Raw genomic sequence first — 25,638 nt, 5'->3', positions numbered from 1 at the left:
CTATCCCTAGCTCAGAATACAAACCCAGCAAGGGGCTTTGGTTATGATTTCAACATTGTTTGCATTCTTTTAGCTTGTGTTTTCAGTGTGGCCCCAAAATGTCATGACTCAGAGTAGTTATTTGTAGAATTGCTTCAAAATTTTATCTAAACCACTGTAATTTCACACCCAGAATTGAAAACCACCTCGTTTGTCTGCAAGAACTCCACTTACTTAGGGAGTATACAGTTCTTGCTGAAACTAAGAGTGTAGCATTTTATTCTATAACTTTAGAAACACAGACTTGTTCTCAAGAGCCTGATTTCCATGTTTCTCTGACTCTACATACCTCACTCTTTTATCTTTGCAATAATCTTTTTATCTACACTCAAGGAAATCTCAGGTTTTTTTCTGAAGGTCACTAACAATCTCTTGGTTGCCACATCTAGCCAGTTTTTTTCCATACCTACCAGCCTCAAGTTAACAGTGCAAGCAAGCCTTTCTTTGACACTCAGTCCTTGTTGCTATCCTTGTTTTCCTACTTCTATCTGGTTTTTGGTCTCCTCTATACATTTATTGTTTTTTTCTTTTAAAAATGTTTGGCACAGTATTTGGCAATTTGTGTTCCATGTGGGGGCAAACTGATGAAATCTTTACTTAATATATACTAAATTGATCTTCTGTATATTTTTTAAAGATAATCAAAAATGAATCTTGATGTGAATGGAATGGGAGAGGGAGTGGGAGATGGGAGGTTTGTGGGTGGGTGGGAAGTTATGAGGGGGGAAAAGCCATTCTAATTAATAAACTATACTTTGGAAATTTATATTTGGAAATTTAAGCTTTTATAAATAAAAGTTTAAAAAAATAAATAAAAATGTTTGGCTCAATTTGGAAATGTAACATATTGGCCAGTTAATTTCTCATATTGGCAGCATGTTTGGCTTTCATCACACTAACCTCCTCTCCATATATCCTGTGGTCCAGATCATCATTAATGTAGGCAGCTTTCAAAATGTGTATTAATTGCAATTAAAATTTCAGTTCCTCATTCACACTGTTCATATGCCAAGTGCTCAATATTCACATGTAGCTGGTGGCAACTACATTTTCCAGGACATTCACAGAACATTGGAGAAATTTTATTGGAGAAACTTTATTAAATGGTGCTAGTCTATACAGCTAGACTCAAACTTTCTCAGGGATCAAATTTAGCTCATTCTATTTCCTCTACCTGGAATGCTACATACCAGACATATCTCTTCCTATCGAAATCTGACATTTTCTTCAACGTTGATCCCAAATATTTGCCTTTCTCTAAGCTCTTTACATATCATTCTAGCTGAAAGTTCATTGAGCTCTCCAAGTTTTCTGCATAACCCTTATCCATGTTGCTTTGCTCTATTCTCATTGGGGTGAATGCCTGTTCTTCATTAGGGATTAAAGTGTGTAAAGAGTAGATAGTTACCAATTGCCATTGAATGCTTTTAATGTGCTAAGTGATAGATGACAATTCTCATATCCTCTTAATATCCTTTTGATAGGTTTCTTTTTCCCACAGTAACATTAAAGACACTGACATTTAAGGTGATAAAATGATTGACCAAATGAAGGTCTTAAGAAGTGATTGCTCAGGGTCACAGAGTGGTAAGTCCTAAGTCTTCCCAGCCCCAGGCATTTACCTACCGGAACATATACCCTCCTGATCTCATTCACCATGTTACTACCCACCCACAGACCAGCTAATACAGGTACCACTCCTTTGGTAAGTCAGTAAATAGATGGCTTACATGTTTAAGGCAGTGTATGAGTACTGTTCATAGCCAAGATTTATTTCCATCCGATTTTCCCAACAGCTCTGAGGCATCTCCACAGAAAAAAAGTTATCTCCATTTTACAGAGTCTAGGAATGTTCAGGAGCTTCCAGAAGTACTCAGTGCTGTTTAGTGTCAGGATACAGCTTTGGACCGGTGACTTCTGCCTTCAAGGTTCATCAACCTCTCTTTTAAATGCAAGGGTTTGAAACTCATCAACAACAAACAAATCAAAAGTGTTAGGTCTCAATATACAGTTTTCCATTTGTGCTTTATTTTTAAACACCGAGGTTGGTGTTGTGGTCCAGTGGGTTAAGTTGCCAACTTCAATGTCAGCTTCATGTACTAAAGTGCTGGTTCAAGTCCCAGCTGCTCCACTTGTCATCCAGCTTCCTGCTAATGCACCTGGGAAGACAGCATATGACAGCCCAAGTGCTTGGGTCCCTGCCACCCATCTGGGAGACCAGAATACAGCACCTGGCTCCTACCTTCAGCCTAGCAAAGCATAGGTTCTTGCAGCAATTTGGGGATCAATCAGCAAGCAAAAGATTTCCCCTCCCTCCCTCCCTCCTTCTCCCCTTCACCACATTCATCACTAGTCCATTCAAACAAATAAATCTTTACAAAAATATTTATTTAAAACATAACAATGAGATTTAACTGTTTATGGGAGTCAGAGAAGTTTAGTTCACTTTTCAGCATTGGGTAAATAGCCACATATTTAGATTTTTATCATATTGTTTTGGCCCTAACCCCATTAAGATAATTTGTTTGTATGACACAAAATTTCAGGAACGTTGATTAGCAATTTAGCTATGAATATGCATGATTATTTTTAAGTTCACTAATAATATGCAGGGGTCTTGTCTAATTATATCTGAATTCTCTCTCAGGAAAATCATGTAAAATGCATTTGGAAAATGTTTGAAAAAATTAATTCCATTACTCTTGTTTTTCAGAATTTTCCTAAATATTTTATGGGTTTAATTAATTTTCTCCTTCTCAAGGCAAAATAATACATCATCTCATGTGCTATCATATTTTTTGACATAATGTGAGATTAGAGAAATTAATTTTATACCACTTAAATAACAGAAGAAAAAGTTAGACTGTATTTTCTTCTTTATTACATTAATTTTCTGAGACCCTTAAACATTTTCTATTTTGTTTTGTGTTTGCAATTACTTTTAAGGCAGACCATCATATTTCCACTTATTCCACATAAAACATACAATCTTGTATATTTTTGTGTATGTATAATCAAGGAGGAGACATAGGAGGCTTAAGCTGATACACATGCACTTTTGCCTTTTTTCAGCCATTTTGCATATTATTTACAGAAGTTTTTCATGTAACCTGTAAAAGAATCTAAAAAATAATTTCCACCAAACAACCCTGCCAGCATGCAGCAAAGATCTGTTTCCAACCCAGGACTGACTTATTCCCAAGTCTATGACGCTTTTGGTATGAATGAACAAATGACTAAATGGCTGAATAGTAAATGAAATGCCTTTTGGGTAAAATATAAATGTGCCTGAAACCTATTCACTAAAATGTTTATTAGATAAATAAGCAAATTGGTGTATGGAGTTCAATATGCCCCAGCTCATTTACTTGCCCACCAAAAAAGAACATCTTCAAATAAACATTTAGGAGGAATACACAATTAGGAAAATGTTTCAGCAGCAAAAGGGCTTTTGTAGGATTACTCTACCCAAGTTCAATAGTCTTAATGCACATGCAATTTGCCTGAAGTCTATATTATAGACTTGGACTTCAAGCTGAGGAATCTGATCATCTGGAAAGAGAAAATTAAGGATCTGAAATATTGTTAAATAAATAGATTGAACCGAAATTAGCCTCTTAGGACTTGACATGCTTCCACTTAAAGTCCAAGAAACAGAAACAAGAATAACATTTCCTACAATCAAATATTGCCTTAATTCCTAATTTAACTTCTGCCATTTGATCTAATGTTACATCAAGGCATATGGGTTCTCTGCACGTGAAGAGCTTACACTAATTCAAAGCAGATGCATCACATGGGCAAGAAGGCAAGCTTCAATAGCAACAATGTTTCTTTCACACCTTATTTTTTCATACCTTCAGCCACTAGCTCAGTCTGTCTCCAATCATTTTACTACCAGCTCATTTTAAAAGTCTTCTAAATGTTCTTCCTCCTGTCAACTTTTTTTCTCCCCACTTCCACTCTTTCTATAAAGGACTTGCAAAAGACAGCTTTTATCACAGGCTCAAAAACCCATCACAATTTTCTAACGCCTGGGATCTGACTTTTTCAAGTCATTACCTGCTCAGTCTCCAAGTCTTGCCCTGAGGCAGATTCTGTATTAGTAAGAAATCATCTTCTGCTACACCTGTGTTTTCCTGTCTGTGCCTTTTTAGCATTCTAGTGATCCTAACTTAGAGCATGTAAACATGTGGGAATGTATTAGCATTCTCTCCATCATTCAGGGTCCCAGAGGGAAACCCAATTCATCCCAGAGGGTTCATAGAGATTTTTAGGGAAGGAGTCAATTACCAAGTACTAGACTGAGTTTAAGGAACAAACAAGATGGTGAGGCACCTGAAGAGTGGAATTGGTGAGAAGATAATGCTACTCTTAAGGAGGAGTCTGTTGTCTAGGAGCCCAGTCAAATGGAGACATTAAAGAAGGCAGGCAGGCTGGACAGAGTCACAGGCTGGAAGGACACCTCCATGGTCAGGGATAAAGCAACAGCGAAGAAGAAATATCCCAGCCTCTCTCTCCTCTTGCCCTCCATCAGCCCAACCCAAAATTAAGCTGAAGGAAAGAAGCCTGGTCATGCAGATGACAGGGGTCTGTCTTGGGAGGTACAGAGAGGAGACAGAACGATGGAGAGCACGTGGGGTTTGCACAGCCCTCAGAGGGAGTCCATTTCTAAGACCACTTCTGAAATGAGAGAACAGCTACACATCTGTGTGTCACTTTAAGTTTACTTAATTAGAGGCTCAGTTTCCTTGCCTTTGATATAAGAGTAATACTTAGGGAGCCGGTGCTGTGGCACAGTGGGTTAAAGCCCCAGCCTGCAGTGTCAGCATCCCATATGCACGCTGGTTCAAGTCCCGGCTGCTCCACTTCCAATCTAGCTCTCTGCTATGACCTAGGAAAGCAGTGGAAGATGGCCCAAGTCCTTAGGCCTCTGCACCTGCGTGGGAGACCTGGAAGAGGCTCCTGGCTCTGGATTGGCTCAGCTCTGGCCATTGCGGCCATCTGGGGAATGAACCAGCAGAATGCAAGACCGACCTCCCCCTCTCCCCCACCCTACCTCCCTCTCCCTCTCCCTCTCCTCTCTTTCTCTGGCACCACATCTCTAACTATTTCAAATAAATAAATAAAATAAAAAGAGTAATTCTCGGTTTATAAGTCAAAGAAATATGTATCAACTCTAGCACAATAGGTATGAAATAGATGACTCTTGTTATCTGCTAAATGAAAATTAAATGTGTGCATTTGTCTATCTATAGCCTCTTATAAAACTTCTCATAATAAAAGAGTGAGTCATCAAAGACAAGAATCAAAGAATGTTAGTGGTCACCTTTTAGGCTCACCTCTGTCCCCTACCTCCTGGCCTTAAAAACCATGGCAGGCATCTCCAGGACTTGGCAAGCTGACTGTTTTATTTACACTAGTGACTTGGATGCTGTTTCTTCTCTTTCTATTCAGTAACAGACGGTGCCTTGGACAGCAGTGACATCTGCAGCCCCAAGGGAGAAGGGTCAGCAAAAATTTTAATTTTGCTTTTGGTTTGGGGCTTGGCTTTAAGTACACAGATTTTTTTCTCCTGTCAGTTTGCATCTAGCTTTTTATCTGACATTTTTTAATGCTTTATGTATTTGGATTGACCCAGAAATTTTTAGCCTCAGGTTTTTGCTGATTTTGTTCTATGTTTCTAATTCAACTTCCTTGATTTAAAAAAAAAAAAAAGCAAAAGAAAACATGAAAAAAATATTCTAGCTGTCATTTCCGTATCACTAAAGGGGTAAAGAAGAGGGCATTCTGCTCTTTTTGAGCTTCTTCATCTTACAGTATGTTTGCCATTTGAATATTTTAGATAACAAGAAACCAGGATACTAGGGATAATCTATAGATAATTTAACTCAACTACAAAAAGGAACTTAAAGACTTATTTTTTTTAAAAGTTACATTATATTCATTGGCAAAGATAAGATTCTAGACTAATCTGATTTGGGGGTAAATATAAATACATATACATTTGCATATATACATAATATATGCATTAAGTTTATTCATAAAAGGTCTATACTGAAAACAGCTTTATCCTCCTAAGTTCAATGTCAGAGGAATTTATATCATAAGAAACTCTCAGGATGTTTGCTGTAGACACATTTGGGGCCAACAAAACTTCCTACCAGGGCATCACACAGAGAAAAAGCATCTGTCCCTAAGTGTATAAAATAGGATCCTCATTACCGAGACACCATCAACCTCAACAGTATTTGTAATCTCCCTGTGTCCTGAGGCAGCCTTCAGAGGTCAAAGAAAGCACTAAAGTCTGTGTCTGTAAGATAATTAGATCAAAGCAGAACCGAAGGCTGGCCTCAGGTGTCTATTTCTACTGTGAGTCAGTCACAGGACAATGAAAACTACAATTCATGCCCAAACATTCTCCTTGGTCAAGGGGAGAAAGCCCAGATAGGATCAGAATGGAGGCAGATTCCTCACTGGCCTCCATCCAGAGCACTGTAACAAGACTGAAGAAGCATCAACACAAGTGACCTAGGTGTATGGATTAAATAAGTCATTCAAAGTTCCCTCCATCTGCTTAGGCCTGATTTTTCCAGATTACACAAACATTCTGAATTTATACAAGAATGTTGAGTCATGCTTCAACCAGGCAACCGGTAAAAGAAGAAACTAAAACAAATTGGATCTTCTTTGCTTTTTAAGATTTTATGTATTTGAGAGGTAGAGGTATAGAGAGAGGCAGACAGAGAAAAAGGTGTTCCATCTGCTGGTTCACTCCCCAAATGGCCATAATAGCCAGAGCTGGTCCAATCTGAGGCCAGGAGCTTCCTCTTGCTCTCCCACTTGGGTGCAGGGGCCCAAGCACTTGGGCCATTTTTCACTGCTTTCCCAAGACATAAGCAGAGAGCTGGATTGGAAGTGGAGCATCTGGGACATGCAATGGTGCCCATATGGGATGCTGGTGTCACAGGCCAAGGCTTAACCTGCTACACCACAGCACTGGCCTAAAATTGGACCTTCTTTTACTTTTATGCCAGGAAGACAAATAGCATGTCCTATATATACCACTCAGACTGCAAGATCAAATTAACAGCAGTTCACTGCATAACAAGGAGATAAACGGGTTTTTGATCCTGCTTCCTTTCTCTGGCCCTTAGATAAGTTACTTATTCTAACCGATTCTAAATTTCCAACATGTAAAATGGAGGTACGGGATAAAAAGATCTAATGTTTAATTTCATGTTTCTTCCAACTCTACAAAAAAAAAAAACCTATTACCTTATGTACCAAGAAGGATCAAAATATAATTTTGTGAATTTTAGAACTATATTCATATGAGGCTGCATTTTAGGGGGATCTGAAGCATCCATAAACTCTCTAACACCAGAAATGGACTCAGCCAGAATGTCAAGTTGAAGAGTCCAATTAACAGAGACAGAACAAACGTTTTAATAGACTATTATATCTGTGAGAGTATTGATGGTGTATTACGCACCTATTTATTGTGTATGTATATAAAACCGGGTTTGATATGTAGCTAAACACTGGGCCTAAAGATAAACAGACAATCTCCACAAATGAAAGATGAGTTTTTGCCAACCTCATTTTATAAAATACAGAAATATAAAAAAATACATAAATCAAATTTTAAAATAAATAAATAAATAAATCAGACTAGAAACAATACAGATAGTTCAGCAACAAAGATCAAGGATAGTTAACAGAATTCAGGTATAACCGTCATAAGGTCCTATGCAGTACTAAAACAAACTATGAGTCTTTTTTTTTAGTGCCCCAGGATTTAGTTAAAATCAGCATCCTCATGAGCACTGATTAACGATTTGGTAAAGATCACTTACCGATTCTGTAAATTAAAAACAAAGCATAAAACTGCATTTAAAATGAATGAGCTATGGGAACATTTCCTTAAAACATGGAGGCACGGGAACATTTTCCACAAGCAATAACTGAATGTCATTCAACTGTGGATTAACTAAATGAAATCAAGAGGAAAAAAAATGAGACATGAGGTTGATAATATAAGCCAGTATCAAAGACAGGAATATTTATATGGAAGATTCATAAAATGCAAACAACCCAAGTACTTTGTCTTTTAAGGTTTATTCATTTATTTGAAAGGCAGAATAAGAGAGAGAGAAAAGTATGTCCCATCTGCTGGTTCGCTCCCCAAATGCCTACAACAGCCAGGGCTGAGCCAAGCTAAAGCAAGGTGCCATGAACTCCATTCCAGTCTCCTATGTGGGTGGCAGAGGCCCCTGTACCTGAGACACCTCCGACTATCTTTCCAGTCACATCAGCAGGAAGCTGAATCCAAAGTAGAACAGCCTGGACTTGAACCGGCACTCAATACAGTTCAACTTCACAAGTGGCAGCTTAACCCACTATGCCACAATGCTGACCCCAAACGTTTTTTACCAACAACCTGATATCATAGCTTGAATAAAGCCTTCACCTTTTTGTCTTTTATCACTCTTATCCAGACTAAGAGAAAATGGAGCACAGGATTTGTCACAAAGTTGATACACATAGTGAGTCACAGCCAATTTCTCAACCTCAAAGTCAATTTCTCAACTAGGTATGAAAAGATGTAACAGGTTCTATGGGTGGAGTCTCACAGTATGAACTCAATGAATATTTAAATTACATTGAAGTATTTTCAGTTGTAGTTAGTCAATCAAAACATATTTACCCAGGGCTATCTATGTACCCATGCAGGAAACACTAAGGTAAGTAACGACGACAAGACCCTTGTCTTCGTGGAGCTTATGATTTGGGACAGATAGCACCAAGCAATCCCAAAAGTAAATGTACAACCGTAACTGTAACAAGAGCAAAACTGAGTATGGTATTCTAAAGGATTCTAGAAGGGATATCAGACCTAACCAGAGGTAAGGCAGGTGGAGGTTTGAGTCTTTCTATTGCTAGGGTCTTTTTTGTCTGCAACCAGGTGAGGGAGGTATTTGTAAGAAGAGTACATCCTTCGGGACATTCCAAAGTCCTGTCCTGTGGGCAGCCGCTGACTACACCTCTAAGTCAAAAGCAAACGTTGCTTTCAGATAGCCTGAGAGTGAGTCCAGCACAGGAGGTAAATCCACAACCATCTGGTACAGATCCCCTATCACCCAACACCTGCTTCAAACCAGAGTAGCTGAGCCTTGGTCGTTATCCACGAGGGTGGTTGCAGCATCACCATCGGCTTTGAGGAATCCCAGGAGGGCCCACTGCTCTCTCTCTCTTGGTGTGTTCTTATTGTGATTAATGTTACATAGCTTATGATTCTCAGCAAATAAGGGAAAAGAAGATGGATGCAAGAACTTCCTACAAATGAGAAGTACACTTGCAACCATGAACCGAGTCCTAACTTCTAAATGCATGCAAACTTTCTAATAAGAAATGGTTATCAACATTTCAAAGGAGCTAAAAAATAAAGCCAATTTTCCTCCACAGTCCCATACCTCTCTTCCTCATCATATATGCCCTTGGAGTAATCAAGGCTGTACCCCAGCCTCAGATGTTTACTCCATACTTAAATGCCTCTGATAGGTCTAGGGGATAGGAAAAGAATACTGGTCTTTCACATCAGCAGAGGACCTATCTATTGTTTTATGTAGCAGGAAATGATAAACTTAAAACATCCTTAATAGAAAAATTAGGTTTAGATTATTTCCTACAACAAATCTGATTTAATTTTTAGCTTTGAATACACTGATTTCAGAATTATTCCAAACCATAGGGAATGGGAGGAACCACAATTCTGTCTTCTGGCATAACTGTCCTGAACAAAATGAGGAAACTCAATGTTCAGTCATAGTAAAGGTTTTTCTCTGCATCTAAAACTAAGCTTGTTTGTTGCCTGGGGAATTGTAAGATCCTGAAGGGCAGGGAGCTGCACTTTTAGACACTCTGTGGCTCTTGGCAAAGTATCATTTCTACGAAGGTGCCGATAAATAGCTTGGGGTGGTGTGGCAGTGTAATTTGCATCCCAATCTTTATAACCACAGGTAAACCAGGTAACTCTGTGTAGATACATGATATTCAACTTTACTTAAGTGGTCTTGGTACAAACAAGGCTTTATTATGACACCCACCAATACAGGTGTTAAAACAGAGACCTCGATACGGTCACACTGCACACTCTGCATATGCACTGCAAAAATAATGAGTCCCCTCCCCCCAACTCACACACACTATGACAGAAATTACACATACCCTTAGCGTCATTCCCATCAACACACCTTGAAATTAACCAGTTAGGTGCATAAATAGACAAATGAAGACAATGAAACGGCAGAGTTCCCGACACATTTCGTATCTCTTACTCTAGTTAGACTGCATTGTTTTTACAAAGAAAAGCTTGCGTACCTCTGCACATTTTCATTGTCTCCTGCGTACTTGATATGGAAATTTCAAAATAACTTAACCAAAGATCAGGCACTACATATGTCCCCAAGTGTAAAATTATCACCAAAACTTGCAACAGCCACAGCGGACGAATTCACAACATATTTTATGCCAACAGTGACACCAAGAAGACAAGAGACTTACTGAGAAAATCATAGGAAAAACAGGCTTCATTTACTTCTAAGTAGGCCACATGAATCCATTAATGTCTACAGATTATTAACATGGAAATGTAAATGAACAGTCACTGAATATATATTTTCCCCTGGGAAAAAAAACAGTTAATTTGTCTCATATCATCAAAAATTTATTATCTAAAAATATGTATTACAACTCTTTTGGGTAATATCCCCTCAATCTGAAATATTATAATGTATATGTAGCTAGTTTCCTTTAAAATAAAACATACATGATGTAAAGATGAAACTTTACATCATTTATCTACTGTTTTGTCTGAGTGGCAATGCATTAATGCACTAGAGAAGAGGAAAGATTCAGAAGAAGTCAAGGATGTACTTTGGAAAAACAGAAAAGCTTTGTTCTGGAAATGTATGCAAAAAAAAGTAGACTCATTCAAATGTCCTGGATAATGACAGCCATGTGGACCAGGGCATGGTCCCTTTAGGTGCACCCAAAAGGAAATCTTCAATCTTGAATCTGAAAGAAAAGTGGGGATACCTGCCAATCACACCAAGAGAGGTTGTCTCAAGAATGAAAGATAGACAGTCAACTGGAGACAGATATAAAAACCCAGGGAAGTAAAATCTGTAGTCAACTTATAAAGATTCCTTAAAGACAGACTGAAAGATGAAACTGCATGTCATTCACGAATGCATGCAGTATTTTTTTTTTTTAAAACAGGCAGAGTGGACAGTGAGAGAGAGAGAGAGAGAAAGGTCTTCCTTTGCCGTTGGTTCACCCTCCAATGGCCGCTGCGGCTGGCGCACCACGCTGATCCGAAGGCAGGAGCCAGGTGCTTCTCCTGGTCTCCCATGGGGTGCAGGGCCCAAGCACTTGGGCCATCCTCCACTGCACTCCCAGGCCATAGCAGAGAGCTGGCCTGGAAGAGGGGCAACCGGGACAGAATCCAGCACCCCGACCGGGACTAGAACCTGGGCTGCTGGAGCCACTAGGCAGAGGATTAGCCTGTTGAGCCACGGCGCCGGCCTTCATGCAGTATTTTTCTGGAGATTTCCTTCAAGTGAATGGACTCTTAAAATACCCCTGCCATGTTCAACAGGTCCCTGAGCTACCTTGAGAATAGTCAAGGGCTGGTAAATACTTAGATACCAGGGAAAGCACACGCTGGATGTTTGAGTGAGAGGAGGGAGCTGGCAATGCACTGTGTTGAGCTTCTCCTTCCTTAAGCAAGTCTTACCCTCGGCTGTTTACATCAATAGCATCATCACCACCTTCACCCCATTCTCCAGTGATTACCCAAATCTCTTGTTCACACTCTTCCCAAAATACCACAAATACACACGGAAGTTATTAAGAATTAGAAGAACAGATTGTTTGCCCAAGCTCATAACCATGTGTCCTAAAGGTCATTTAAACATTTAATCAAACCTGCAGAACTCCAGGGACACTGTGAGTCAGACAGTTTGCAGAGCTCGCTGAAGCTGGACTTTACATCAGTCTTAGGTGATGCGGAAGGATCCCACAATGAAAGCAGTAACAGGGATATTTTCTGTCTTTAGGCAAAGGAGAAAAGACTAAACCATTTCTTGGAGTCTACTGAATCAAACCTTCTCACCAATAATGAAACCCCTATGGAAAGCATCATTCCAAAACTCCCAGCATGCTGGCCTTGTATTGAAATGCAAACTAACACTGCTGCAAAAGAGGGGGGTGGGGCGGGATCCTAAATCAATAGGAATTATTTGTTTTTCTGCTGCTTCATATCTGCTACACTGCTGATCCCTTTCACAGGTACAAGTACACAAAAGAGGGCTTCGGTTTCATAAAAGCAACTCAGACAAACAGCACTCCTCAGGGTGTTGAACCCAATGCTGGCTGCCAGCCCATGATCCGTTCTCTGGGCTGCTGGTACTTTTCACTTCCACAGCTATCAGCCTTCTTCAGACCTACGCCTTCCCTCTGATTAGGGCAAAGAAAATATCACAGTGGAAATCCTTCTGTGTGCTGCTAATAAGCCTATTTAGAGGCAATGAGGAAGCCTTGTTGTGCTCCAATAAAAGCCTTCGAGAGTTCTACTGAATCGGTAAAACCGAACTGTTTCTGTGCACTCTGTCCTCGTTTTACATGCACCTGAGAGGTAAGGCTCAGCAAAACACTGGACAGGATGACCTCTACGTTTCCTTCCCTAATACTCTCCGATTCTCTGTCAGTGTGTGGGGCTTGAATTTTACTTAAAGTAGCTCAGCTTCTGATGGATTCCTTAGCCCTGATTTATTTTAGATCATCTCACTCTGGTCTGCTGAGTTGGCTTATTTGGAGGCTTGGATCTCTGTTGGCAGAGGGCTGAGCACTGCTCCCACCTCACAGCTTAGCTCACACTGCTGGGTAGGAGCAGGAGCAGAGTATATTCCCACTTCCACAGCAAGGCTAGGGGAAGCTTTGGTGTTCATGAAACCATAAAAAAAAGGGGAAATTCAGTCCAGTATTAGTGAAAGATATTAATCATATTCTAACCATTTGACCACAACAATGTAAGAAAATAAACTTGCAGCTAAAAGGTTATGTATAGTTCAATGGTTCAATGGGAAGAATAAGTGGGTGGGATGACATCATATTTTTAGAAGCATATTAACTCCTTTCCCAACAAATAGCCACATCCCACATATCAGCCCGCTAATGGGGGCTGGGATGGTACACAGGTGCACAAAGAGGTAAGTACCACTTCTAAAAACAGCACAAGTATTATGTTTAAGGTCAAGGTTTGAGACACAGGGCATTTTGGTACCATAAGGGAGAGAGAATCAGAGTAACTTGAAGGCCCTTTATGAAAGGTAGGCACTCTGATTGCTTTTAAAATCTAAAGTAGGAGAAATTAGCAATTGGAAGAATTCTTACAGGTTAAGTTACCTCCTCAGGATCACACAGCTGTGGTACCATGTCTACCAACCATGCAAAGTATTTTACGGAGACACAGAAAACAAGAGACACATGTAGGTCCTCTTACTTCTTATGATCTGGTTAATAAAATGGCAGCACTTTGGACAGGTTTTCACGTATACTACAATGAACAATGCTTAGCTGAATTCCTGTCTATTTGGGTGATAAGCAGTACACTCCCACTAACTGTAAAATATTTTAATTAACTAAAGGAATTGTTGTTTAAAAGTATCTAAGGGTAAATTACTGTGACAAATTAGAGAACATTCTCTAAAACATGTATAATTCTGCAAGTGATATAGAAATATCTCAATGAAATATTGTTGAAAAGTTATTTTAAATTCAATAAATCACACTTTACATTTGCTGACTGGTAGGCTATATTTAAAAATTCAGTGGTGACTGCATTTAATGTAAACAATTTGCCTATACTGAAAATATTCAGCTCCTGATTTATTTTACAAGTTTAATTTTCATATAGGAGTTATTTGCATTTTTTTCACAACTTCTTTAAATGAAGCAAGTTCATCTCCTGTTAAAGAAATCATCCCCATTTAATTATAAGGTTATATTAGTCAGGATGTTTTCAACTGAAAATAGAAAATCTAAAGCAAAATGGCTTTAAAAATGAGGGAATTTATTATTATCTCATGAAATGAGAACAGAAGAGCATGCCAACGCTGGGTAATTCAGAGTTTCCATCCTTCCCTTTGACTGTTGTTTAAAGTTCTTGCCTGTTTTCCTGTTGGACTATAGTGTTTTTCACTTTTTTACTTGTTGAATTCTCTATTTAGTAAAGCTGATAAGCCTTTGTGACATAAATTAAAAATATATTATCTCAAAAATAAAATTCAGAGGTTCCAAAAAATGTCAACAGTGGTCAAGTTTCTTTCAACTCTTCTACTATGCAATCTTCAGCATGATCTCTGATTCAGATCCAGTTGCCAATTACAGATATTACAGTAATTATAAGAACAAATAGAAACCCCACACCAAAGGGTACCGGGAGACTTTCACGACTATTTAATTAACTAGCACTATATTACAAGCTGCCCCCTCAACTAAACACTGGCAAGCATACCAAGACCACTGAATTTGGACCAGATCAATCAGAATTAATTGATTTACCCTGGGCATATGGATACACACCAAACAAAATTCTTCTGCAGATCTGTCAGCCTAGACTTCCACTATCTAATATGATTTACATTATATTTAAATGTAAACTAATTAAAATCAAATAAAACCCAAATCCAATATCGCAGATTCCCCCAGCCACATTTCAAGTGACCAAGAGCCACATGTGGCTAGTAGCTATGCCTCTGGACAATGTAAGTATCTAACATTTACAGAACGTTCTATTGGACAATGAAGGCATAGAAGAATGGGAGACTGTGTTGGATCAGTAAGCCACCACATCCTCTGTATTCTCTATGTAACAGGCAATAAACTTTAAACATCCTATCTGCAATGTCCCCAGTAGCTCTGTGAGGCTACCAATCCGATGGCCTGGTTAAGGTCTTAATCCCAGCAGAGCTCTATCATCTCACATCTGTCTCCTTCTCAAATTTACTCTATCAAGATGGCTTTCTGCTTGATAAAAGGAAGTTGATAGTTCCCCAAAATTACTGCTCACCAACCCAACCCACCTCAAAGAGAGACTGACTTTCCTTCCTTCCATTCCAGTTTTAAGATATTCATTGGAAGGACACTGATGGCCCAGATTGGGTCAAGTATCCAACCTTAAACCAATCAGTTTTAGCTAAAGAGACATTGCGAAGGGGATTAGGATTTCAGATCACAGATGAAGCCCTGTGAATCCCACCCATGAAATCTGTGGAGAATCAGAGAAATTAAACGCCAAGGTCCTCTCCAACACATTTACAAACGACCAAGTCTCTCAAGACCATCTCAGGCCTCTGCAATTTCTTCTCTACACAATCTCTGGATCTGTGTCACCCAGTCTCTTTTTAGAGTAGTCACTACCAACTTTCTCTCTACAGCAAGATTTCTTTTCTCAGCTTTAGAGCCATACAACCAAGTAAGCTCCTCTGAAGACCTTTGTGGCCGTAGATCTTATAGGTTACTTGAATTCAGCATCTCCTAGACAGAATTCCTTACCATCCCTTTTCCTCTCTGCTCAAAGTATTAATTATGTCAGGAATGTTCTCTCAAACAATGTTCTAATTTCCTACTCCAAGAATCAAGGTTTCATCCATGATTGGCCCTGTACTTAAACATCCAATTGTAAAGCCCTAAATACATACTTGAAAAGTCACCTTAATAGCCACCTACTTCCATCCATCCCTAGTGCAACACATCCATCACAGCCCAGGTCACTATCATCTGTGGAGGAACCACTGTACTGCCTAGTGGGTCTCTTTGTCTCCAGTGTTCTATCTTGTCAATATATTCTCCACACAGCAGGCAGAGTAAACTTACTAAAATGGAAATCCGATTATGTCACTGATCTGCTTAAAATCTTTTAGTGCCTGTTCATTGCCTTTCAAAACATATTTCAACTCCCTGTGTGAAGCATGTAAAATCTTACCTGCTCTCTCCTTTGCCTAGGTCTCCCTCCATCCTTTCTTACTGTTTCCCTATCCTAGTCTCTACAACAGCTATTCTGAACTTGCTAAGTTCCTCAAAGAGCTCTCCTCCCTCTTGTCTACTGGACTTTCCTCTTCCTTGCACGTGAAATAATAGTCCTATTGATCACTTCTTCATCCGTCATAATTCCATTCATGTTTTAGTCTCAACTGAATGATACTGCTCTTCTCCCTTGCACTACCTCACTTCTTTCTAATACATTCTCATATGAACTTAACATAACACATTATCGGACTTGCTTCATCACTCATATCCCCACTCAGACTGTAAGCCCCTTTAGGACAAGGACTACTGTTCACCAACATGTCTTTGGCTTTGGAGAGACACTGCTTGCCAAAGGCAGATAAGAACTAAGTTGAACTGAATTCATTAATTTATTCCACAGATACTTTAAGGAAGCCTATTTGTGTCAAATGCTATCCAAAGTATGGGGATGCAACAGAGAATGACACAAAATTCCTGACTTTATAAACACTGTTTGTATGGAGAAAATAACAAACTAATGGGTAAATAAATATGGTTGAGAAAATGAACACATTCTTAATTGATATTTTCAATGCTTCCAAGTTCTCTTTTTATTATTCGTTTACCTCATTAAAGATAGTATAGAAATAGGGTCATTACCTCAAATAGAACATGTTCTTTAAAAACGCATTTACCATCAAGAAACCCAATATCTCAGTTATAACTTTATCAATGAACACAGGCCTGTATCTGTTTCTAAAATCTTATTCCCATCTATACTAGAAGGGCAGTCAAGTGCTTAAAGACTAGCAAGAGTTTGTTTTCTTATCAAAGGCCTTTTTATAAGCATTTGTATTGGACTTTGTTTTTCATTAAAAAATATCTTCCAGGGGCTGACATTGTGGCATCACAGGTAAAGCCACCATCTATGACATCATCATCCCATATGGGCGCTGGTTCAAGTCCTGGCTGTTCCACTTCCAATCCAGCTCCCTGCTAATGGCCTGGGAAAGCTGCAGAAGATGGCCCAAGGGCTTGGATCCCTGCCAGCCATATGGAAGACCCTGGATGAAGCTCCTGGCTCCTGGCTTCAGCCTGGCTCAGCCCTGGGTATTGCGGCCACTTGTGGAGTGAACAAGTAGATGGAAGATCTCTTTGTCTCTCCCTCTCTTTCAAATAAAATAAATAAATCTTTTTAAAAAATCCTCCAACAATTAAAATATTTATGAATTGTTTGCCAAACTAGGCACCAGCCATCTTATCTACAGGACTATGAAGAACAGGAGAACTATTTGGTCTTTATAATTGACCAATTAATTTAAATATTAAATCTAAGCATATTCTAACTTCTGAGGACAGGCCCCACCTACTAGTACCTTACATGCTAATTGCTTCATTTTTCTAACTATTGTCTTCTCCATAAAATGTGTGCTCCTTGAGGGGAGATATTTAACACAATATAGAAAGAATAATGAAGTATGATTATAAAAATAATTAAGACTGTCCAGAGGCCTTAATTACTAATAAGCTGCTCACACTTTATTTTATGTCTCCTGTGACTCAGTGCAGGCATTTTTTTGTACAGCTTGATAGTTCTTTTTTGGATGCATTCCTAAAGATTTGCTGGAATTATTTTATTTCACCAAGTTATAATAATATGATTTACTCAAATCCCATGTGTTGAAAGGAATCCCAAAGTAAAACAGCTTAGAAAATAAATATTTTTTCTAATATAAATAATTAGTCCCTTGTATTTAGCTGCTTTGTACTTTGGGGAGGGGGAGAAATCAAATTTTCCTGTTACTGAACAATCTATACCTGTAAATTCTTTGGTTGGTGGGTTTTAATGATTGTTTGTCTCAACTCACCTTTGCACAAATGACAACTTCTGATGTTTCTGTGGCTTAGTAATTTCTTCTCTCATCCTCATCAGCTTGACTATGCTTTTTCCAATAACTAAGCCTCAAAGTGCTTCATTGAGACTTATTTGCCTGTATTCGCTTACCTATTTCTGAGTCCTTCTGAGTAATATTCCAAAGATCCCATTCATCCAGACACATTCAATTTCCAATCAACCAAGCTAATGCCAGAGGCTTTTGTGGGCTTTGCAGTAAGGGATTCCTAGAATCCTAGATCCATTTTTACTTTGTAGGATGGCATTTTCCTATTTCAAGTTATTGTCTGAAAAATGTGAGAGTTTATTTACCCTGAAGTTTACTCATTCTCATAATTTCGGCAATATTAGTGTTCTCAGACTAAGCGCATCAGTATGATCCCCCCAGTAGTTTGGGAGCTTCACAACGAGAGGATACTTACCTTAGATGGCCACTGAGGAAAACATTAAGCTCACTACACCAGGGAAAGTAGTGGCAGGAGTCCGTGCAACTCAGCCCCATGCTGGCTAAAGCCTTTACAGCAGGACAGGGACTAAAAAGGAGACTAGCATCAAACCAGATTTCAATTCTACCATCACCTTCAGGTAGTGATAAACAACCTAACTGGGCCAGATTTTCTTTTCTGAAAAATGAAAGAATTGAGCAAAATGATCCCTACAACCATATCCAATTCCTTTATTTTATCTGCACTTATCGTCAATGGGATGGTTTTTAAATCTCAGAGTGTTTTTGGTTTCTAAAGCAGTAACCTTTGCAATCTACTTTGCAGATTTTAGATATGCAGGTGCCTCTGTGTACATTTCTTTAAGTTTAGCAATTAAGCTTTCCAATTTCAAATTTCCTGGTGAGAAAGCACATGGAGACAGACAGACAGACACACACACACACACACACTATCATCTTTATATTTCCTATATACTTACTGAAGATGGCACATAGAACACCAGGAGGAGGCTACTGATTGCACATTTTTGCATTTGACAATTTATATTTAAGGTCTTATTTAGATGATCCTCTCTAAGACACTTTGAGTTTATCAGTAATCTTCAGCATTCCTGAATATTTATTCTGCTAATTCAGCTTCAGGTGTTCTTGCTATCACTCTAAGTTTCAAATACTCTGTTACTCAGAGTGGCTTGGAGTTCCTTGGCATTCATGTCACCTAGGAAGGCGTCAGAAAGGTAGTGTGATTCATCCCAGACCTACAAAATCAAAGTCTCCATTTTAACAAGGTGTTCAAGTGATTTGTGCTGATGACATTATTGTGCTTCCCACACTACTTGAAAATGGATGTTTGTTCATTTATTCATTCCCTTAAAGAACAAACTAATTATAATTTAACAAAGAAAAATGCCGTAATTCAGTGTCACTGGACTTAGAAGTATACAAGTTTACAGTTAGTAGTTTCCTTTTTTTTTAATCCAGATCTAGGTCTACTCTTATAAAGGTAGGGGAGCAGGTAACCGGATGAAGACTTTTGGTGTCCAATCATAAAGTATCAAAGAACAAAGTATTTTTCACCATGTGGTAAAAATTCTGGAATAAGTAAATAATAAAATAAGAATGTAAGTGTCAAAGGAAAATTCAAATGCTCGCCAAAGAGACCAGTATTCCAGTTGCAGCTCTGAGATTAACACTGTGATTTTCAACAATCTACTTCTGTTTTCTGTTTCTACACCTAGAAAACGAGAGAATAATCTTTACATCCCAGCTCTTCTCCCTGATACCTAGCATGTCCGATGTCAACACCCGTTTTGGTATCTTAGGTGCATCTATTGAAATTCAATGTAGTATCTTAGAAGTGGTATAAATGAGTCATTCTGGGATTTCTGGGGTTTTTTTTATATTTTATTAATTTGAAAGGTAGAGTGCCAGAGATAGAGGGATAGACAGAGAGGCAGGACAGACAGATTTTCTAACCTGTGGTTACTCCTCAGCTGTCTGAAAGATCCAGGAGTCCAAACTCTACATGGGTCTTTCATGGAGGTGGCAGGGACCCAAGTATCAGAGACATCACCTGCTGCCTCCCAAGATGCATATTACCAGAAAGCTGGATCAGAAGCAGAGACTCGAACCCAGGCACTCCAACATGGGATGCAGGCATCCCACACTGTGTCTCAACTGTGTACCAAATGCCCATCCCATCTGCCATTTTATCCGCCAAGAACAGGAGCAGAATTGGTCAATGGCCACCTCATATTGCTCATGTAAAAACAGTCTGCCTAACAGTTTTACTCCAGGCACAGAGACAAATGGGCAAGGCAGAACATATTCTAACTCAGGGAAGATTATCTTGATTTCCTTTCATTCTGAATCACCAAATCAAATTGTGTAAGTCCATCCCTCTTGCTAACTACTCAGTTCATTCCTATGGTCTCCATGAGTGCAGGAAGTGTGACTGGGGAAGCTTCCAGCTTCTACAGCCTCTCCAAGCCAATCAGAGACTGCAGAGAGGTAGTTACACCTGACAAGTTACCTGGCATTAAAAAATAAACTGACAGGCCTTTCAGGAAGCTAATTATGGAGGCTGCTATTTGGTTCACTGACAGAATTGCTTGTTTGTGGGAAGAAACATATTTGTGCATCGCATTTTCCATTACTGCTATTTCTATCATCATAAATAAGAATCAATAGGCCATTTCATGGAGCATATGCTCCTTGCCATTTAGTATCCGACTGTCAGCTGTGTGCAGGGTAGGCAGCAGGGCCTGGAGCTCCTGGCTGAAGATGACAACCCAGCTGATCGGGAGAGCACTTCACACACAATGAGACAGTGTACGGGTACCTTCAAGAAGTCAGTGAAAATGGAATGAAACAGTAAGTTTATTTTGGTGAAAAAAAAATTTTGCAATCCATGCAGTTTTCTCAAAAGGTACATTTTAAAAACTCTTTTGGAAGACCACACATATACATGGATTTCAACATATTTTTGCAGCAAAATGAACTTCCTTTAATTTTATTTCCCACGAAACTTTTGAAGTGCTCTCATACATGTCATCTTTGTGAACTCTGAAAGCACAAAGAAGGTTTGTTAAAATAACTCTTAAAATATTTGAGAGGTAGAGTGCCAGAGACAGACAGACAGATACAGCAGGTTCTTCTCTCCTGTGTTTACTCCTCAACTGTCTGAAAGAGCCCGTAAGTGGGCCAGGCCAAGCCAGAAACTCAGAACTCCACCTGAGTTTCCCACAAGGGTGGCAGGGCCCCACGTGCTAGAGTCATCACCTGCTGCCTCCCAGGATGCACATTACCAGAAGGCTGGATCAGAAGCAGAGACTCGAACCCAGGGGGTGGGTATTTGTCATATGGTTAAGACAATGCTTAATGTGCCTATTTCCTATATCAGAGCACCAGGGACCAAATTCCAGTCCCAGTCCTGACTCCAGCTTCCTGCTAATGCAGACCCAAGGAGGCCATGTTGATGGCTCAAGTAGTTGAGTCTCTGCCACCCTTATGGAAGACCTGGATTGCATACCCAGGTTGGTTATTAAATGGTATATGGAAACAATTTGCTTATTGGTTTACACAAAGGGCGTTGTTTTGATAGGGACAGAGCTATTTAAAAATCACAGCAGAGAAATGAAGGCAGAGACATTGTGAGTTCAGAGAAGCAGTCTGCCTTTGATGAGCAAATAGCTCATGTACACATATCATATCGAGGTCCCTGCAACCTTGAGTACTGGGTCCTCCCTACAGAAGACAAGAAATCAGAACGGCAGTCATTAGGAAAGTCAAGTAAAAGCTCCAAAAGGAAAACCCCACAGCCAGTGCATCCAGCTGGACAGAACAATGTCAAGTAGAGACTGAACAGAGCAAAGAGAAGAAAGGAAGACACATGGTGATGAGGGGACACAGAGAGCAGCCGAGGCAGAGTGTGAGTGCGGAGATAGGTTGTGAAAAATGCATAAAGACAGAGAGAGGAGGAAGTCCTGCCACTCCAGGGGATCTGTAGGGTGCCTGAGTTTGGGAGTAGAAAGGCATTAAGGCTGAGAGTAGAAAGAGAGGGAGGGAGAGAGGCAGAGGTCAGAAAAATGTCTACCAAATAACAGCCATCACCACTGATAACAAGTATAAAAGAGTCCTTTTTTCTTCTTGAGAAAGACAAAAAGAATTTTAAGTAGGATTAAGTAGTAGCAGCTTTCAGAACTCAGCAGCTCTCAAAGGCAATAAAAACTATACAAACGGCTAAGTGTATGGTAAGAATTACCTCACTTGGAATGTGGCCAGCAAATCAAACCTTAGCAGCAGCATCACATCTACCTGAAAGCTCTCCAAAGATTCTAGGGGGAGAATTTCAGAATAGTGTCTGAACTGACTTAATTTTAAAAAGAGGATGTTCCTCACTGCTTTGAGATGTTCTGTCTCCTGAAAATTAATACGACAGAAGCCCCAACCTGTTGGGAAGCACTCTCTTACCCATGTAAATATATTGTCAATATCACTGCCAATGGAAACAAATACTTATGTCCACAGATTACAACACCATATGGGAAACTGCACTCAACGCACTCACATGACCCACAGTGGTTTACAGGCAGAAAACAGTACCTTATAGGTACCCTGCTTTCAGAGATCCTACACTTTTTTTTTTTTTTTCCGACTCATCATAGGTGGTTACAATGTGAACTTTTAAAGGTCAAATTTTCAAGGCTTTCTCAAACTCTGGAAACCTCTACTGTTGAATTTCCTGCTAAGTTTTCCTATTAAGTTTACTTGATCATAAACATGCTACCTTTTTCTCCTCTAAAACAGAGGTGAAATCTGAGTATCATTGTTTATTTGAGGCACAAGTATCTTCTCCCATTACCTAGCAACTTCCAGAAGTTCTGGTTTATCGAAAAAAATAAGTGAGAACATTTCATTATCTATTTGTTTCCTACCCAGAGACAAGTTATTTTGGTATTACCCACACTGGAATTTGCATGAAAATCTGTTTTCTGACCCAGTTCCCTAAGGGTGCATTTGCCCTAGCACTTGGAGTAAATACTATTTTCATTGCACTAGAAATAGTTCTAATTGGACAAATTGTTACCATTACAGCAGCACCCAAATAAAGCAAAGGAATCTGAAGCTACCAAATCTGGATTCTACAGCAAGCCAGTGCAATGTTTATGCCTGAAATAAGTATCCTGTATAAGCCTCTTATACCATCCACAGATGCTAAAGGAACAATAATACACATTAACATACTTAGAAAATTTGAGTTTGGAAAAACTAGCCTGAAAAGAGTCTGCTCAAAAAAAAAAAAAAAAAGCTATATGATCAGTTAATAACTAATATACTACCAGTTTTATTATATATTTCAGATTTACTATAGATAATAATTTTTAGCAGATAGTGTTTCATTAATATAACCTAAACTCAACAACTTTGAATTTTCAGAGGACCAAACAATTAACATACTAAATTCTGAATTAAACCCCATATAAAATATATCTCAGTGGAAACCTTAAGTTCCTCTGTGTAGAAACTCTCAAGACTTTCTATAACCTGGCTTCTCTTTCCCATTAATCCTTCACATGGACCCTCTTCTCCCAAAGCAGAGCCTCTTCCAGTTGTTCACGCTTCCATGCCACACCCTGCTCTGTGCCTTTGTTCCGATGTCCTTTTTCTCCTATCTTAGATGTTCTCTCCCAAATGCCTTGTTAGCAAATACCTCCTCCACAAAGCTCTGGGTTTTACAACTCCAACTCAAAGCCATTCATCTTCTGAAACACCGCACTGCTTGTGTCCAAATTTAGCATTTCATCATGGAAATTCACCCTCTGATTATATCTATGTTTGTGTGTATCTTTTCCCCCCAGCGAACTTGCATTATCTGAAAGCAGTAGGGCTCTCAAGTCCTCACTGTAAGGCTTCTGTTGAGATTCCACCCCTGGTTTAACCTTTCTTCTCCAGTTATTCCTTCCCTTTGAACGGAACCCAAGCTAAAACGTGCACTTCCCTAAAGGATTCCTCTCCTCTCCTGATTCTTTCTCAGGCTCTGCTACTACACCTACTTTCTTTCTTTGCTGAATATCTTGAACATTACCCTGTCTTCCATTTCCTCTATTCTGTTCTCCCTCAAGCCCCTGAGGTTGGGTCACAATCATACTGCTTTTCCCTCCGCCACACCCCCCCCCATCTCTCTTTGACCCCCTTTTCCTAGTCCACCATTCTCAGTTTCCCTTTGAGTCTTCTGTCATCACTCCTCATCTTTTCTCTTAAGGCAGTTGCCTCTCTGTCCTTGCCTTTACCTTCCAAGTCTCTGACTCCATCATTTGAAATTTTACTGAACTCTGTGGGGTTCCAACCTTATGCTGCCACCTGCTGGGCAGGTCCACGGGGCCATCTCAGAACTGAATTCAAGCTAGTTCCCAAACACCCACCTCTGCTCTTCTCTCTGTTAAGTAAGTTTCTCACCGCTATCCTAGACTCCCTGCCATGCATTTAACATTCAGCATCTCCATCATTTACCATCCCTTCTAAAGGGTTACTCACTCAACAGCTACTACAAACACAACCTGCAGGAGTATCTATACTGTGCACCCTACCCATATCTTGCCCCCACCTATTTAGACCAAGACTGCTCTCCAGCAGGACTACTCGATAAGTCCTGATCAGCCTCCATCTCTCCCTTGAACTCCAATACCCCTCACACATTGGCCAGAGTATCTTCTGGAAATAGGTATCTCACCAACTGTCTAGAGGAAATAAGTTATTCTGTCCCAGTTAGTATAGAGCCCTTATTCCTCAACTCCAGAACTCCTGAAACAACTCAAGACTGTGTCCCTTGAATCCAACATATTTCTGTAGCCTCATCTGTAATCAGTCTTCCTCGCAATCATGAGACTGCCACTCCAGGCTCCCTGAAGCTTTTTTTCCTCCCATTCTGGTCCTCAGTCCTCAAAAGTGTTATATCTTTCCATGGCTGAAAACTTGTCATTCAAGTCTCATGTCAAACATCATGTCCTCAGCAAAGCATGCCTGGACAACACACTCAACTGCTGCTCTCCCTCCCAATACTGCCCTTAACACATACTCTGTATGTTTCTCCTAAGCACACCTCAGCATCTGGAAGTTTCTGTACGTTTATATGCCTATGTATTTAGTGCCTGTCCCTTGACACTAGAACGCCAGTCCTTTCAACATGGCCATGTCTCTCACCACTCACTTCAGCTTCTGGAATGGCACCTGGCACACAGGAAACCGCAAGTCTGTGCCACAGAGTGATACCTGTTTTCACACCCTCATCTTCTCTGTGTTGCTCGATCTTCCCTAGTGTTTATCATATTGCAGCTTCTATTTGTAAAAATGTATGACTTATTTTATAAAGGAAGTAAGGTAGAGTGAAAGGAAAGCAAATCAAAATATGGGAGGAGGAACAGGCAAAGGATTGAACGGTTTATAATATGCACATTCACGTTTTGTAGTTTTCGGCGTAGAGGATGTATGTATCTTTGTTAAAATTCTCTCTATTGTTTTATATTTTTGACCCTGCTATATCAGTACTCTCTAAACTCCAGTTTTCACGCTTTGCTTCCAATATATACCAAAAATGGATGTTTATATTAACCTCGTATCTGAGGCCTTGTTAAATTTACTATTTGATCCTAACTTTTTAAAATACCATAATTGTTTCTATGTACAC

The 25,638-nt window shown here is 39.5% G+C and overlaps 1 protein-coding gene across 1 annotated transcript in view; it reads right to left on the bottom strand.

The window, feature by feature from the left end:
* The window catches only part of GRM8 (glutamate metabotropic receptor 8), a 930,207-nt gene that overhangs the window by 515,698 nt on the left and 388,871 nt on the right, over positions 1–25,638 (bottom strand). The window lies entirely within an intron of this gene.

This window comes from Lepus europaeus, chromosome 1 (assembly GCF_033115175.1).
Source record: "Lepus europaeus isolate LE1 chromosome 1, mLepTim1.pri, whole genome shotgun sequence".
NCBI classification, from domain to species: Eukaryota; Metazoa; Chordata; class Mammalia; order Lagomorpha; family Leporidae; genus Lepus; species Lepus europaeus.
This window is presented reverse-complemented; position numbering and strand designations above follow the sequence as displayed.